Below are 17529 nucleotides of genomic sequence, written 5' to 3'. Positions count from 1 at the left end.
TAAATGATAATACTTGTAATAATAATGATAGTAACAATAATAATAATAATTGAAAAATACCTTAGAAAGCCCTTTTTTTAAAAAAAAACCACGAACCAGGATTGAACCCGAGACCTCACGCACACACACAAACATCCTTAACCACCCCTCCATCCTTTCTTTTTTTGATTTAAACATAATCCATTTAATTATAACCCATATCTATACTTCATCTTCTTCACAAAACAACTCGTTGATAGTTTTTTTTTTTTTTTAAATTCTTAATGAAACTATACTTTGTTTGTTTTTAAAAATGTATAAACGAAACAGAAATCATTTAGTTTGAGAGGATTAACAACAAAAAAAGAAGAAGAAAAAAATAAAAAAAAAATGTTGCTTGCAACTTTAAAAAAAAAAATTTGATTTCCGATTTTGATCACGTATCAGACTATGATTATAACATGAAATAGTTTAGAAATCATTCGTGGAAACATTCCAAATCATCAATTTAACTTGAATCGAAACGGATAACACGAATTCGATTGATGAACAAAGTTTGACTTTTAAAAACCAAAAGTTTGACTTCAAAATTTGGATTCGTTATGAGGAATTGGAACTTGGGATTTTACAGGAAGTTTGAATAGACGAATCCTAACACAACTACATTTCTAGATTTTGAAAAATAGTATAAAATCGAGCCTTTGCAATTTGAGTTCAAGTACAGAGGTATACGAGAAAAAAAAATTATTTCTGTTAAATTTCAGTACACAAGGTGTAATTGATAATGGAGATGAATAATTGAGTGATTGTGTGAATAACAGATAAAGATCGTTTGATTTATAGAATTGAAAAGGGATCACATATACAATTAGTCAATTAAGAACAGAAAAATAAAATAAATAAAAATAAATAAAAAAAACGTGAATCATATTATATATAAAAAAATAAAGCAGTTGGTGTACACTTCTTTTGACTTTTAATTTTTTTTTGAATTTTAATTAATATTTAATATATATATATATATTAATAATTAAATATAAATATATTTATAAATAATAATACTTTTAATAAAGCACTAATAATAATTATAGTACTCTTTATTTGACTTTTTATTTTATTTTTATTTTTAATTGATATGAATAATTAATAATCATATTAATAATACTAATTAATAATAATTATATTAATAATAATAATATTATTAATGATAAATAATAATAAAAATAATAATATTAATATATCAAAGTAATGCGTAATTATTTACAAATAATTGTTCGTGAGTCGTCGGAACTAGTTAAAGTTAGGTTTAAATTTAGTCGGAAATTTCTGGGTTGTTATAAATCGTGTCTTCATGAGATTGAATATCTGATTAAGTAGAGGAGTAGATGATTATGGATTTTTTACAAGTCTTTGATGATAGTATTATCTAATTCTCCAAAGAATACAACTGCTCCCCAGTTCTTGATCTCGCCAATTTCAAAATTTTCAACTTTTCTTTGAGTATGTAATCACCCCTGCGCCAGAGATGTCGATCTGATGTCGAGGGTTTTGACTTATTCATCTTTGAACCCTGACTCGCCGTGATTTCGACGACAAAATTGATAATCTTGTAACCTTTTCTTGCATACTGTTTCAGTTTATGGAAACTTATATCCTTATTATCCTCATTCTCTTTGATTCATCTCATTTTTTATTCTTATATACTTTGTAACTTGTTATTCAAACCTTATTTCCACTGTGTGTCTTTGAGCTCCCATGGATCAATTATTGCTAGTGATTCGTTAGTAATGAAGGGGCGAGAGGATACATATAGCAGTAATATTTCCATTGGTCATCGCAAGTGTCGGGAAATAAAATCATTGAATATATTAAGAAATCAATTTACAGTACACACGTTAGAACTCTAATGTGATCTAACGATGGCTTGCTTTCATTCTTTGCTTCATACAGTTTCATATATTTTTCAACCCTTTTGTTGAAACACGGTTCGAGAATAAGGATCTAGTCATCTCCATTACTGTACGGTTTCTTCGTTCCATGTAACAACCAGACTTTTTTCGTTTACTATCGTTACTTGTCCGTTAAATATTTAACGGTGATTACATAGACTTTGTGTATTTAACAGTATTAAATGCATACTTGCTCCTAGTGGATTACGTGAATTAATATGATTATACTAATTGATGAACTTGTTTCGGATAACGAAATACGTAGAAAACGACACGATTAAGTTACGGAACTTAGAGAAACGAGAAAAATAATTATTTTTAATAATTATTTATTTTAAGAAAAACTTATTTAATTTATTATTTATTTAATGAATTAAACAAGGTGATTGCGTTTCAACGACTAGTTAACGTTTCGGAGACCCGGTACGGTTAACGGCACTCGAAACGGACCACGCGCACATGAGTAAATGACCAAACGAGCCCAATGACCCATCCTTATAGGGCCATCGGCCGAATTCCCCATCCCCTACCCATTATGTGTTTAAAATTTGCCCATGTTTGATTAACTAGTATTTTGGCCCTAATTATATAAGGAAACTTAACCCTAATAAATCATTAAACAAAATAAGTGCAATCCCTTCCTCCCTCTCTCAAAGCCACGACTTGGAGCAGCCCCAAACCCCAAAAACAAGTCGACATCTTCATCTCCTTCAATCTCCATCAATTGCTTGCTCGTTTGCTTAATCGTTTACGTATTCATGATCCTCTCGTTCTCCTCTACACGTATCTACTTGCAATTTGTGATTAAAGGTATAAAACCACCAACCCTAATCTTTTTAGATCTGATTTTGATCAATTACATGGTGTACAAGAGTCTAGTGCTCACTTGATTGCAATTATAGTCGTTGTTAGTTGTTAATTTGCGCGATTGTTGTATGTTGTGTGAACCACGAATTGATTGGTCATGAGTCTGATTAAATGAGTTTATGTACTGATCATATAATGTATCTAGATGTATAGATCTCAAAAAATTAATAAATTTGGACTTTGGATTTGAATGATTTCGTTATCGTATGCTCAAAATATGCTTAATCGAAGTTTTCGCTAGGGTTTGCATGATATACGAATCTTCTGAGTTGCATGCTTTGTGTTTTAGCTTATAAAAAGTGTACTACTGTATTCCTTATGAAAAGTTATGCAATTTAGACTTAAGATTTGTGTCAAAAGGTTTTGTAATGCTCCCGTTATGTCAAAACGAAGATTTGGTTTTTAAAGTGAGCTGAATCAATTTTCAAAGTTACATAAAAATTGCTAGAGTGAACTAGGAGTTGATTGTGACTTTGATTTTTTGGGATATGTTAGTTTATATGTTACTTGACATATTTCATTTGTATGCGAACTTGCGAAAACGTGAATTGCCATGAGATATATGCTCGTCTAAGTGATATGTCTGTTTGATGAACAAAACTGGAAGGTCTGTAAAGATTGATTAAACTGTACGAATTGGCTAAAGAGATGTTTTTGATTATTTTACCACTAATATTTTGGAATGTTTTGAGATGACTCCAACAAGAGTTCTTTTCATATCCTTTATTTTCGGTTTTGAACAAACACCAATGACAACATTGCTTACCTACCTGGCCTATGGCTAAGTCTGCAGCTTATTTACAAACATGGGTTATGTTCAGCCAAGCAATATGTTCTGCTTTTGGCTTCGTCGGTTCTTATTGTGAATATGCACATCATATCTAAACATTAGCCTCACCACAACAAAAAATATCACTTTTTAACACTTATTTTTTGACATTTGTTGAAAGCGTTAGAAATATTTAAATTTTTTTAACACTTATACAAGTAAAAAAATACTCACATTTACTTGAAATCCTTCTAACACGTATAAGTGCTGAAAAACTCTAGACACCTTATACCGTCAGTAATGTTTGAGTTATTGACACTGGTGGTTGAGAAAAACTATTCTAAGTTTTAACAATTACAACCGTCTATAAATTATGTGCATATAACTATTAAAAGCGTTAAGAAATTAGGCCCAAATAAACAAACTACCCATTTCTAAAAGAAGTTTAAATTGTGCTATTGTATACATCCCATATAAACATCGCATTAAGATATCGTATATAGCAGAACTATATTAGGGACTGCGTCTCTCTCTCTCTCTCTCTCTCTCTCTCTCTCTCTCTCTATCGAACCCTAACCCCAACTTCAACAGTTATTTTTCCCTAATCGTACACCAAAATTACTCGAATCAACCAAGGTTAAACGTGATTTACATATTAGTTTAGTTCACCAATTGCATGATTTCACAAATTGCCTTCATATTACACTTCCACCAGCGTAGCTAAACATTGAACTACCGGCGATCCTATTGTCGCTGCTCACTGACATCAAGTTTGCACCGATCTCGAAAACTGTCGCAGGTATGATCGATGTCCATCTCTTATATATATTTTATATTTTGGTAGGTGAAAGTTTTGGTTTTGGTTGTTTTATTTTTTCTACAATTTATTTGATTAATATTGATATGAAGAATATGTTACATATTAGGTCAAATTGTTACAATACATGCGAATTTTGTATAAATTTGATAAAACTTGGTGTATATTTCGCTTTGATAAGGTATGTTTGGCACATGCTCCTGGCTAACGGCTCAAATAGACGGATAGTAAAAGAAGGACGATGTACATTATAAGATACAAGTTTGGTGACGACGAACGCAAAAAAAAAAAAAAAAAAAAAAAAAAAAAAAAAAAAAAAACCTTTGAGGAAGGCGTGTATGATTTCACTATATGTTCAAGGACGATGAGAGTAATTTTGTCTTATAAATAGAGTAAGTACATGTATGCTTCCTTTTAAAATAGGAAGGAAAAAAAAAAACTACTCCGTACTACGTAGTATATGTATATGTTAGTCAAAACATAAAAACAAATAATATTGTTAGTCAAATATGTTAGTCAAAACATAAAAACAAATACTAATATTGTTAGTCAAAGAAAGTATCACGCGTATTAAGTTTCCGTTGCACATCATTATCATTGGAATAAAACGATACATGCATTTTTGTGTATAGTAGTTCTTATTTATTTATCTTCCATAGTTCCATCCATGAAATCATTCCCAACAATTTTACTCTCTCTTCATTTAACTTCAGGAAGAAAAGAAAACCCTAATTCTTAATGGAGTCCCACTGAAATCCGAATCAGCAGTAAGTTTTAATAAATGGTTTGATTTTTGGTTTTTTGATCAATTAATGTTTTTGTTTTGATTTTAGGTTTTTTTATTTATTTATTTATCACTGTTTGTTTTTATTAGGGTTGTAGTTGATGTTGAGGATGAGATTGGATTTGAACTGAATCTCTCTGAACAGGATGAACAAACATTTAAGTAAGAACATTTTTTTATTTTTATTTTCGATCTCGATCTGAGAGGGTTTTGACTTATTCATCTTTGAACCCCGACTCGCTGTGATTTTCGACGACAAAATTGATGTCTTGTGACCTTTTCTTGCCGACTGTTTCAGTTTATGGAAACTTATATCAGAGTGATATATAAGCACAAAACAGAGTGATCAAGATGATGGTAATAACTGGGAACAACCTAAAACTTTTATGTTTTTGCTATTTGCATAAGAACATTTCCATTTCTACCAAGCATGATGACATTCAAACAAACGTGCTAAACTGTTGTTAGAATGATGCGAAGAGTTTTGCACTTGTGTCCAATTACTGGCGCATATTGATTCGACAGATCTGCAACACCCAAAAGAATTCCTAAACTCCCAAGCAAATGCCAATCGGCATTAGCTGAATTTTAACAGTTAAAATTCAGCTAATGCCGATTGGCATCTGTTTGGGAGTTTTTAGGAATTCTTTTGGGCGTTGCAGATCTGTCGAATCAATATGCTTCCTTAATTGGACACAAATGCAAAACTCTTCGCATCATATTAACAACAGTTTACCACGTTTGTTTGATTGTCATCATTCTTGGTAGAAATGGAAATGTTCTTATGCAAAGAGCAAAAACAGAAAAGTTTAGGTTGTTCCCAATTATTACCATCATCTTGATCATTCTCTTTACTTGATCTCATTTTTATTCTTCTATACTTTGTAATTTGTAATATAAACCTTATTTTCAATGTGTGTCTTTGAGCTCCCATGTTTTTTCACAAGTCACTCTTAATTTTGTTCACATATATTATATCTTAGTATCATAATATTTGTTTATGCCTTCGATTTGATTTACAATGGATCAATTGTTGCTAGTGATTCGTTAGTAATGATGGTGCGAGAGAGGATACGTATAGCAGTAATAATTCCATTGGTCATCCTGTTAGACCTTTCGAGTAAACATTTTTCTGGGCACATCCCAAGTGCCGGGAAATAGAATCATCGAAAATATCAAGAAATCAATTAGGACGCATTCCGGACAAGATTGGAGACATGAAATCACTCGAAACATTTGATTTATCATTCAACAATTTTTTTCAGGGGAGCTTCCTATCGAAAAAGAGGCGGTATGCTTAATTAGGCCCCCTCATTTTTACACTTGGATCACTACTGAGTTTTGTCACATTTGATTTGCTGGTCTATTTACATGAACAGTACACACCCGAAAACTCGGATGTGATCTAACGATGGCTTGCTTCCATTCTTTGCCTCATACGGTGTCATATATTTTTAACCACTTTTGTTGGAACCCGGTTCGAGAATATACACCACATGGCTTACAGCTTCACCCCCATAGTTTGTCGGGTATTTGCTTGCTTTTTAATAGAGATCTAGTCATCTCCATTAATGTACGGTTTCTTCGTTCCACCACCCTATTTTGTTGAGGGATATAGAGGGTGCTGCAAGTTGCCTTTTTGATCTTTTTTTTCCTGCAAAAATCTCCAAATTTATTTTAGGTAAATTCGCCTCCTCAGTCAGACCTTGACCATCCTTAATCGACTTGAATTTTCTGCTTCAGCTTCAGCTTCACTTTTGAATCTGACCAAACATTACGTCCACATGTGTGTACCAATTTCAGCTGTTTTTTTTTCATTTTCAAGGCTTCAAAAATCACTTTTCAAAGTATGAAGTCTAGAGCCTTTTGTACCCTCTCGTCACCAAGATAAACGCAGCTTCGTGTAATTACTAGACAATGCAATTTCTTTTACTTCAAATTGTGTTGACAGAGACATATTTTCAGTTGATGATGTTTGGCATAAACCTAGTGTGCTCCGAGACCAAATGTAGGGAATACGATTTGATAACTCACGAATTTTACACATAAAACTGAGATAGACAAAAAAGTAGTACCACTTTCGTGTTGCTATTTTTGAAAATCTTGGACATTGGCCTCTGAAAGTACATCGACATATATTAAATACTGCAAATCAAGCGGAAATTTTTTAAGCAAGGATAATGTTAATTGGCCTTCAATGGTTAGGGGGTGTTGGTTGGGACTAGACCAATCAATGGGGTATGTACAAAAGATTTGGTCCCAAACGAGACCTTCAATTGAATACAATTCAAGTTTTGAATAATAATAATAATTAATAACAATTATATAAAAATCTATTTTCCTTGTGAAATACTAGAACTTAGGGAGTTGGGGATCTGTTATCAAGTTTTTTTGGTTAAATAGTTGACACAAAAGTATATGAAAGAGACAACAATAACACTCTTTGCTTCTAAAAAAGTGAGAAAACAATAACATACACTGACTAATATATAAAAAATAACCTGTCTTCCATCTATTCGACATGTTATGAATTAAAATTCCAACATTTTATTGGTGATTTTACGGGGACACCAAAGCCACTGTCATGTTTGTTTTCATCTTGTTCGGGGCACTCTTGTTCGTGAAGACTTTTTGCCTTCCAGATGACCCTCTAGCCTTGAAAATAAATTTTTTGGTTTATGCATTGGCGCTGTTTTATATAGCGTACCAATGGACCTCCTCCATGAAAACCGGTAGTCCAACACGGAACCTGATATTAAAGCTTCAAGTTGGTGGCTGGATTCCGATTGTTGCTTGTTTTATATCAGTCTTCTATTCCTTATTTCGCAAAAAAGAACCAATGGAAGAAAGACTTGTTAGGTTGTTATTACGTGTTTAGTGGCATATTTTATTTTATGTAAATTATTGACTAAGTTATTATATGAATCTTAGATATGTGATGTTGATTTAGATACTTTGGATTTGGATTGACTGTTATGTAAATATATAAAGTGTAACTATTATATTTGAATTTTAATTGTTTGTTTTATACGTTTTTTTTTTAAAGTAATGTTTAATATGAGTGTGACAATATGTATATAGTAGAATGCTTTCTAAATTTTCATATAGATACGATATATCTCCTCTACATGAATGAATGCCATATATAACAAGAGTTCTTTTCATATCCTTTATTTTTGGTTTTGGACAAACACCAATGACAACATTGCTTACTACCTGGCCTATGGCTAAGTCTGCAGCTTATTTACAAACATAGATTATGTTCAGCCAAGCTATATGTTCTACTTTTGGCTTCGTCGGTTCTTATTGTGAATATGCACATCATATCTAAACACGTTCTGCTTTTGGCTTCGTCGGTTCTTATTGTGAATATTGCACATCATATCTAAACATTAGCCTAATAGTTTTTTTTACAGCTTATTGTGAATAGTTTGATATCCTATAATCCCTTGCAGTATGTACGTGTATCATGCTTCTGTAGTCGCCCAGGGACCCATATGTACTATTGCTTGGTTTCGGGTCAATGATTCTTGTTTGGGCAGCCTTGGAGCGCCTGTGAGGTCAATGTTGCTATTGTTAGCATACTTTTGGATTGTCACAATTTATTGTAGTCTTTTGGCATAACCATTATCCTTGTATATATATCCATGTTTTGTATTGTTATTCATCATCAAAAAATATATGAACTTATCATTCCTTCAACTATTACAAATTACAAACGCGAACAATGTTAAAAACACCCGCATGTTTTTGCAATCAGTGGCTCATATTCAATAGCTAGTGCGCGTATTTAAGCTAATTATAAATCATATGCTGCACATAAGTGTAATGTTTCAACTGTGATCACCTCTGTTACACCACAAAATGCACATCACGTTCAGGTTTGACAACATATTTCTTTTTCTTAGTGTTTTGCAACATGAAGATGGATAGATTGTGTACTTTAATTTTCATTTTATGGTGTTTCATCAGGGATATACGTAATTTTAATGTTATGAAGGGATGTATGATAAAACCCCAATAATATAGAATCATTGGGGACTATATACGTAAATTTTTGCCAACATTCACAACTTACTTTTTTTGGAAAGCTGGGAACTTTTATTCAACCACAAAAGGGATAGAAATTCACCGACAAGATGTGAGCAAACACGGATCAATCCAAAAAACAGTCCAATTACAATTTACAGAAGCTACTATCTAACTTCAATAACATTAAAATTCATCCACCAAATTTAAGCCACTATTACATAGTTCCATCCTTCAAAATTCTTTTCTAGTTTGTTACTCCTTGTAGAAATCCATAGATGAGATACCACATTTAATGATGCCAATATGTCTTCGTTTAGAATCCGATCCCTCTGTTCTTGATTCTCGTGTATTAAACGGTTACGCCATTTCCAAATAAAGCCATAGCAAGGTATATCTTGGGGCGAGATACACTTTATTTAGAACCATAATATGCAGAACTTGGTGCACTTTTGACTCCATAGCGGCAAGTTGTAAATAGGTGATCCGATGACTCCTGCTCAACCAAAATGGGCATCTATTTACGCCTCGATCAACCAAATTTACTCTAGTGGGTAAACGGTCTTGATTCAATCTCCATATAAACATAATATAATCTTTTTTGGAATAAACGATAATTCACCTCCTGTGTTATGAATCACCTTATCAATAAATTGGAAAGACAATTGACCGAAAATTTACCTGAATTCGACAGGTTCCAAGGCCATCCATCCTGTTTATCAGTTAATATTGGAGCATCACAAATCAATGTGTTTAGCTTTGATAGTTCAGTACTTGTTCTTCCTCTTATTTCAGCTCGCTAGGACCACGTGTTTTCCAAACATGAACAGAACTTTATAAGCCATATATAAACCTCTAACCACAGCTACTTCAACTTGACTGAAAATCATGACCAGAAACATATGAAAAATGACTTTCAATATGGGGGATGATTCTCACACACTGTTTTTTGATCCTCACACACCCTTTTACCCTATTATTAGGGAGGAGTTCAAGTAAATTGGTGTGTGAGGATCAAAAAACAGTGTGTGAGAATCATCCCCCTTTCAATATCGCTTTAAACAAATATAAAAAAGAAGTAAACATGAACTGCACTATATATTAGCAAGTTCCCAGCATACTTGTCTCCCCCAACCTGTCAGTCTGTCACAATATCATACCTATTACATTATTAGACCAAATCAATTTACATTCATATTAGTTCACTAAATATCTTTTTCTGTTCAAGAATAACTCAAAAAGATAAAATAAAAATAAAAGACCACAATTTTTTTTTTTTTACCATGGGCTGATACACTCGACTTAAAAGCATACCAAAATCTGTATATTACTCCATGCAGTCATGTATATTTTGCATGCTAAATAAGCAAGGATACAAGGAGCAACATTGAAAGAAAAATAACGTAGTGAGTACATGCAGAACTAGTTTAGCAATCTGTATGTCACAAAGAACTATTGGTCTCTCTCCTCTCTCTGGGTTTTTAGGACGACTTATGCGACTAGGGTTTATGGTTATTCCGGTCTTAATTAGCAATTTTCTGTCATTTTTTTGCCGTTTCAGTTGTAATATCCATCTTTTTGGCTTCTGAATTGCATTCGTGAAGTATCATGGGCAAAAATTCCGAACCGACCCAAACAGCAACTAGAGTTTTACGCAGCAGGACAATTGGAGGAGATGAACAAATTAGCGATAGTTCATCGGTGCTCAAAATTCCGCATTCAGCGCCTGCAAAGCCAAAAATGTTTCGTTTCAGCAAATATACTATGTATAAGGAGGGGTTTAATGACTGTGTTTCGGATGGTTGGAAAAAACAAATTTGAAGGGCATGCTATGTATAGGTTGGTGAAGCGACTTAGAGATTTAAAAAAGCTGATTCGTAAACTTATGTGGAACAAAGGGAACCTTCATGCTAATGTTTGTAAATTACGATCTGAGTTGGACCAGCTTCAGTTGGATCTTGATAATAATCCTACTTCGGAACATCCTTGTAACCATTTGCACAAATATAAGAATAAAATAAATATATTGTGAATATTGAGTAACTAAATATAAGATCACTCATAATCGTAACTAACCAAATGATGTGGAATCGGCATATTTTCATCAAAAGATTTCATTGTAACAAACGTGTCGGTAATCACAGGTTATGTTATTAGTACATGTGCACCTACCGACTTTTGTGGTAGGGTACAAATTGATCTGCCATTTGTGGATTATCAAATTATATGATTAATCATACTCTATTGGTTAAATCAAAGGACCCTCCATCTAAAAAGTGTCTTGAAAAATGGGATCAACATATTAAGTACTCGGTTCAACCATGTAACTAACCAGTTTACCATAATCGCATACAGTTATATATGACAAATAACAATAATTGGATCATTAAGTGTTACAGGGTATGCTGGTTCATCATATCATAACACACAACTTAAAGTTGTATAATAATAAATATATAGAGACAGAGATTTGTGAAATAAAGTAGAAGAATCAGATAGCCGATATACCTCAATATCGATGAAAATCATACAAATTTCGAAACTTGTAAGCTTGATTGAAGATGATGATATATCTGCAAAACACTGAAATAATTTCAAAACAAATAAATAAAATAATACCTTCACACGAAACTAAATGATCACAAGCGGATATAATTAGTAACCCTAATCAAAAATTTAAAATAGGTCTATTTCGTAAGCTGGGATTAAATTGACTGGAATTAAGATGATAGAATATGAACCCTAATTTTGATAGTTAATTAAAAGATATGCGTTCTCAAATTGATCCATTCCGTATTCTGATTAGTTAGGGGAAGATAGAGACGGTGAGGAGTTGGAGACAACCTACTAAGCCTACAGAAGTCCGAAGTTTTTTTAGATTGGCCGGTTATTATCGTCGGTTTATCCAAGACTTTTCTAAGATCGCTTCTTTATTGACAAAATTGACAAGGAAGAAGAACGAACGAGAAATTGCTTTTCAATTGTTAAAAGAGAAGTTGTGTCAAGCTCTGGTGTTGGTGTTGCCGGAAGGTGTGGAAGACATGACGTTTTATTGTGATGCTTCGTTAAATGGGCTCGTGTGTGTTCTAATGCAAAGGGGTAAAGTCATCGCTTATGCCTCGCGACAATTAAAGGAACACGAGACGAGATATCCGACTCATGATCTTGAGTTGGCGGCGGTTGTGCATGCGTTGAAAATTTGGCGCCATTACTTGTATGGTGTCAAAAGTACGATTTATTCGGATCATAAGAGTTTGAAACATCTCTTTAATCAACGAGATTTGAATTATCGTCAACGTAGGTGGATGGATGTGGTAAAAGACTATGATTGTGAGATACTTTATCATCCGGGCAAGGCGAATGTGGTCGCGGATGCGTTAAGTCGAAGAGTCATCACCCGGCGTTACGATTGGGATTGTTACGTATGATTATTACTAACGATTTTCTTGAAAAACTTGGTGTGATTCAAATAGAGGCTTATGTTCACAACAAGCATGCGGAACGAATTGTGGGGCAATCGGAATTCATTACTATGGGTTCGCGTGGGTTGTTGTCTTTTCAAGGAAGAGTGTGGGTGCCTAAGATGGGTGATTATCGACAAGTGCTACTTGATGAAGCACATAAGTCAAAGTATTCCATTCATCCGGGCGCGACGAAAATGTATCTTGACTTGAGGAAGGATTATTGGTGGCCGGGCATGAAACGCGACGTCGTAAAATATGTTGAACAATGTGTTACACGTTTGCAAGTTAAAGCCGAACACCAAAAGCCGTATGGTAAGTTGCAACCGTTAGAAATCCCGAAATGGAAATGAGAGCACATTACCATGGATTTCATCACAAAGTTACCTAAAACGGCGAGAACCCAATTTGATTCGATTTGGGTTATAGTTGATCGATTGACGAAAAGTGCTTTGTTTCTTCCCATTAAGGAAGCGATATCGTCGGAGACGTTGGCTAAGTTGTTTATCAAGGAAGTCATCTCTCGACACGGGGTTCCTATATCTATTATTTCGGATCGTGATACCCGTTTTACATCTCGGTTTTGGGAAAAGTTTCACGAAGATATGGGTACACAATTGAAACTGAGCACGGCGTACCATCCTCAAACGGACGGTCAAACCGAACGTACGAATCAAACATTGGAGGATATGTTACGGGCGTGTATTATTGATTTTGGTGGTAGTTGGGGCGAGCACTTACCTTTGGTGGAATTCTCGTACAATAATAGTTATCATACTAGTATCGGAATGCCGCCATATGAGATGCTTTATGGGCGTAGGTGTCGAACCCCGATTTGTTGGGGTGAAGTGGGACAAAAGGAAATCGGGAGTACCGATTTGGCCTTAGAGACAAATAGCAAGATTGATATGATTAGAGAGCATTTGAAAAAGGCTCAAGATAGGCAAAAGTCGTATGCCGACAAACGTAGACGAACGATCGAATTCCAAGAAGGTGACATGGTGATGCTTAAGGTTTCACCATGGAAAGGTATTATTCGATTTCAAAAACGGGGAAAGTTAGCTCCTCGGTTTATTGGACCATTTAAGGTTTTAGCTCGTTTTGGTGAAGTCGCGTATCGTTTGGAATTGCCCGAAGAGCTTGCGGGGATCCATAATACATTTCATGTTTCCCATATCCGTAAGTGTCTTGCGGATGATTCATCTTGGGTGCCTTTAGACGAGATTGAGCTAAACAATAAGTTAGAGTATATTGAGGAGCCGATTGCTATACTCGATGAGAAGATCAAAAGGTTGAGACATAAAGCGTCGTAGTAAAGGTTCCGAGTTTACTTGGGAGCCCGAAGAGTTCGTATTGGTTTATCTTCCAGCTTGTCATGCGGCTTGGATCGCGAGGACGCGCTCCGATTCAAGTGGGGGAGAGTTGTAACATCCCGTTTTCCCGTACGTATCGAAAGGTACTTACTTAATCATTTGTACGTCTATAACTCGTTAGTTTATGCGTAAATGTATGAATATATGTGTGTGTATATATATATATATATATATATATATATATATATATATATATATATATATATATATATATATATATATATATATGTGTGTGTGTGTATACTTGATAATGTGTGCATATATATAAGTTTAAACATGGGTTTTGTTAGCATTAAGTCTTGTGAGACTATTGTGGAAGGCTAGGTGAATATAGGAAGCGGGTTTGGAAGGTACAAATTAAATAAAATCAAAAATTGCTTAAAATGGTCGAGCTGTCCAGATGCAGCTTTAAGCCGCGCCGCGACAAATGGGTCCGCGTCGCGGCATAACAAGCAAACCTGGATCAGAAAGTGGGTTAAGAAGGGTCGAATTTCCCTTTATGTGTCGCGCCGCGACGAATTGGGCCGCGCCGCGGCAGTCCTGCTGGACAGAATCCGAACTTAGCTCTTTTTAAGAGATTTTGAGGGGCAATTTGGTAATTTGACGTCTAGATCAGATTGGAGCATTAAATCTGCACCACTTGTTCATTTAATTCATTTCCTTTTTCTATTTTCTTTCATTTTCTCTCCCGAAACTTAAAACCCATTTGAATTAAAAGTGAGATTTGAGAGTGAAGGATTGAGGGTTGATCTTTGGAGCAAGAATTAAAGTTGTTCCTTGTGCCTCTAGCTACACGTTGATAGTCTCGGTAAGTTCTAACTCTAAGTTTTGAGTTTTAATTGGTTAATGGTTAGGGTTTTGGTTACTAGAGACTTGGGTGAACCATTTGAAGGTAAAATGGGCGAATTTGGGTTAGGTTGTTGTAATGAAACCTTAATAGCCACAAGCTAGGGTTTTGGTCTTATGATTTGAGGTTGTAAGTGTTAAATGGTGTTGTTAGTCACTAATACACTTTTAAATTAATGAAAGGATTGTTAATGGGTAAGTTTGACTCGATTGTGAGTCTAAGTATTTAAAATGGGTCAAGTGAGGACTAGTTGACCTAATTAGGTAAAATGGGCATGAATTGCCCTAAGTTGTGCTAGTTGAAGTTTATAGACTTCAATTCACTAGTTTTAGTGATTAAAGATGAGACACGGCCATTTATGGGCGGTTTGGATGTAGTTGAGTCATTTAATGCAAATTGGGTCATTAAATGCTCAAGTGTATGTAATGTGGCTAGTTCCACTAGTTGTGTAATTGAATGTGTACTTAATGAATTAGGTACATTGCTTTGAAGTTCGGAAGTGCATAATCATCATCCTTGTGTCAAGGTGAGTGGAATAAGTATACTTGTACGTATATGATGTGCTTATTTGTACGTAAGGATATGTGTTGTCCTAGTTAGTGATATATGTGTTGTACACTAACGATTTATGAACGGATATGTGTTGTCTAATTTAGCAATATATGTGTTGTACGCTAACGGTTTATTAAATGGATATGTGTTGTCCAAGTTGGTGATATATGTGTTGTACACTAACGATCTTATGAACGGATATGTGTTGTCCAAGGGTTGGTGATATATGTGTTGTGCACTAACGGTTGTTATGAACACCGATGGGAATTTTGAGTACCATTCCTTTTTGCTATTGGTTAACCATGGTTGTGTGAAATTGGTATTAGCATATCTAATATTGAACTATGTGCTATTGGTATTGCTAGCTTTTTATAAATTGTGGATAATAGTTTATGCATGAGGTTTGCATGGTTGTCGTATTGCTAGCTTATATGCGGTGTTGTGTAAGTGTTTGCAAATGAGTAGGTTATATATGAACATGTATAATTATTACACTCACTAAGCATTAGCTTACCCCTCTCGTTGTTTATCTTTTTAGTTGCAGGTGCGGATAAGGGCAAAGGGGTTATCGGGCATGTGATGACCCGAAAATTTTTGACTTATTTAAACCAATTCTCTATACGGTTTATTATTTTAACACGCTAAACAAAGTCTGTTAGATTGAGTCTCAAAATTTTAGAACTGTTTCATATATACAATTACCTTTGATTACTCTCGACGATTCATGAACAATTATATGTATGTATATATATATGTACAAGTAAAAACGACTTTCCTACAGTAAAACCCTATTTGCTACAGTGAAACCGTATTTTGCTACAGTGCTACAGTGAAAACGAGTTTGCTACAGTGATTTGCTACAGTAAAACACTATTTGCTACAGTAAACACTATTTGTTACAGTAAAACACTATTTGCTACAGTACACTATTTGCTACAGTAAACACTATTTGATGTCGACGAACTAGCAAACAAAAACGGAAAAGGCGGCCATGCGATCGCATGGCAAAAAACACTGAAAACTCATGCGATCGCATGAGCTACAGTAAATCGAAAAGTAATATAAATACGCAGTTCGTTCGACGAATTTTTTTCACTTTTATCTCTCAATATTTATATTTATATTATAATTTTAATTTTAAATTTAAGTTTAATAATAATAAGGTATATACGAGGGTGTTTTTAATTCGGGTTTCAAACCGCTTTAAGCTAAGGAAATATTGGGTATTATTCGGGGTATTGTTCTTGAATCCAAGGCCAACCATACAGTCGTTTACCATCATTACGTCTACGCAATTTGCCTACAATATTGAATCGCAATATTGAACTGTGAGTTATAGCCTCCCTTTTTAAATACTTTAAATATTTTTGGGCTGAGAATACATGCAATTTATTTTAAACGCAATAAGACACAAGTACATACAAAATTCTACACTGAGTTAAACCGAAAATCCCTTAGCTTTGGTAACTAGTAGCTGCCAGTACATAGGATATGGACTGGTGGGCGCGAATAATTGTATATGGATCCATAGGGCTTGACATCCCCGTCCGAGCTAGAGCGCTAGCCTTTTAACGGACGTATGTTATTTGAGTTTAAGACACGTTGGTTTGCGCGTATTAAAACGAATGGGGTAATTCTCACTATAGCGTTAAGTTTAGTTACCAGGGTGCTCTGTTACGTAGAATCTATTGATAAACTTTTGATGAAATCTTGTGGTCTATCTTTATATATGTTTATGACTCGAGCAATTAAACCTATAACTCACCAACATTCGTGTTGACTTTTTAGCATGTTTATTCTCAGGTCCTTAGAATGCTTCCGCTGTGATGTGCTTGTTGCCTGCATGGAGTCTCTCATGCTTTGTACAAAGTTTATTGCATTCAAAATAAAACTGCGTTGTGTAATAAATAACTGGACTGTGATGTCAACCTGTAAATTAAAGACTTATGTATTTCGGGGTTTTGCTTATACCTAAGCACTCGCCCACATGTTTATAACTTTCTATGTTTAGAAAGTCACTTATTTTAATGAATGCAATATTTTATCAAAACGTATCATATAGAGGTCAAAACCTCACTATGGAATCAATGATTAACGTGCCG

At 34.3% G+C, this 17529-nt stretch overlaps 1 long non-coding RNA gene across 1 annotated transcript; it reads left to right on the top strand.

Annotated features, from left to right (window-relative positions):
* Positions 1–4117: 4117 nt before the first annotated feature.
* On the top strand, positions 4118–5760 carry LOC139891357 (uncharacterized). The gene is made up of 3 exons (XR_011773625.1): positions 4118–4363; positions 5095–5148; positions 5256–5760. It is a non-coding gene; the product is annotated as an uncharacterized lncRNA (long non-coding RNA).
* The last annotated feature ends 11769 nt before the right edge of the window (positions 5761–17529 follow it).

This window comes from Rutidosis leptorrhynchoides, chromosome 2, assembly GCF_046630445.1.
Source record: "Rutidosis leptorrhynchoides isolate AG116_Rl617_1_P2 chromosome 2, CSIRO_AGI_Rlap_v1, whole genome shotgun sequence".
Classification (NCBI taxonomy): domain Eukaryota; kingdom Viridiplantae; phylum Streptophyta; class Magnoliopsida; order Asterales; family Asteraceae; genus Rutidosis; species Rutidosis leptorrhynchoides.
Note: the sequence above shows the minus strand (reverse complement) of the source record. Positions and strands in the feature narration are given on the sequence as shown.